The sequence below is a fragment of the Chanodichthys erythropterus genome, chromosome 3 (genome assembly GCF_024489055.1).
Source record: "Chanodichthys erythropterus isolate Z2021 chromosome 3, ASM2448905v1, whole genome shotgun sequence".
In the NCBI taxonomy this organism is placed as follows: Eukaryota; Metazoa; Chordata; class Actinopteri; order Cypriniformes; family Xenocyprididae; genus Chanodichthys; species Chanodichthys erythropterus.
The window spans coordinates 52,804,492-52,805,509 of record NC_090223.1 but is presented as its reverse complement, the minus strand read 5'-3'; positions in this window follow the sequence as shown (position 1 = coordinate 52,805,509).

Genomic DNA, 1,018 nt, shown 5'->3' with positions numbered 1-1,018 from the left:
CTATAGCGCTTCCGCTCTCTCATCTGATAACGGTGACGCGGTGTCACCATGTGCTGAAAACGCTTGTTTAGGAAATCAGTCTTATTTGATAAGAGACAGGAAAGCTTTACTTCACTGCAGGTCTGGCGGGTGGGCGTGGCTAATCACTGTGAGCGTGTGTTGCGGTTATTCTAATTGGCCGACACTGCTGTCAGTTACAGATGCAGGCGGGTACGCGTCTTGCAATTGGTCTATAATTTTGTTACCCTTTCAAGCAGGAAGGAACAAATCATAACTGAAAAAACTACAATAACTGAGGCTGTGTCCAAAATCGCCTCATACCCTTAGCCAAATATTTCAATATTAGGTAGAGAACAGAACTCATTTCTAATTTCTTATAACTAATGATATTATTGTCATATACAAATGTTTCTAGGCAAAAAGATTTAGGCCTCAGTTTAACATAAATAATGATAATTAAATTCAGCTAATTAAAGGTTACATAAGGTTCTGCTTCTAATAATGAAGCAAAATCTCAGGTTAAATGTTAAGGCATAATAATAGCCAGAAATGAACATGCACATTTCTACCCAAATTAGAAAAACTTTAAAAAGATTTAAGCTGTGGTTGCAAAAAGACGACTTTCTAGTGAGTTCTGGATCATCTTTGACTAATAACCTGCTTTAAGATCATCTTAATCGCACTGCAACCAAATTTATTCTGACTTTGGACCTTTTTTTTCCTCTAAATCATATGAGCCACCATTTGTGTTTTGTGTGTTAATATTGATTTTTTTTTTCTCTCTCTCTATATACTTTTATAAACTTTTTATATGGCCATTAATTTAAAGCAACTGAAATCAACAATATGTCATTTGGAACAAACAAAACCTTTTTATTTATTAAATAGATATTTGTGTGAAACATTTTGTTAAACTAAACATTTGGTTGAAAAAAAAAAAGAAAATTATCCAAGTTATTTAGGTTCAGATGGATTTATATGCATTATTTATTTTGGCTAAATGTAATTTTCCGATAAC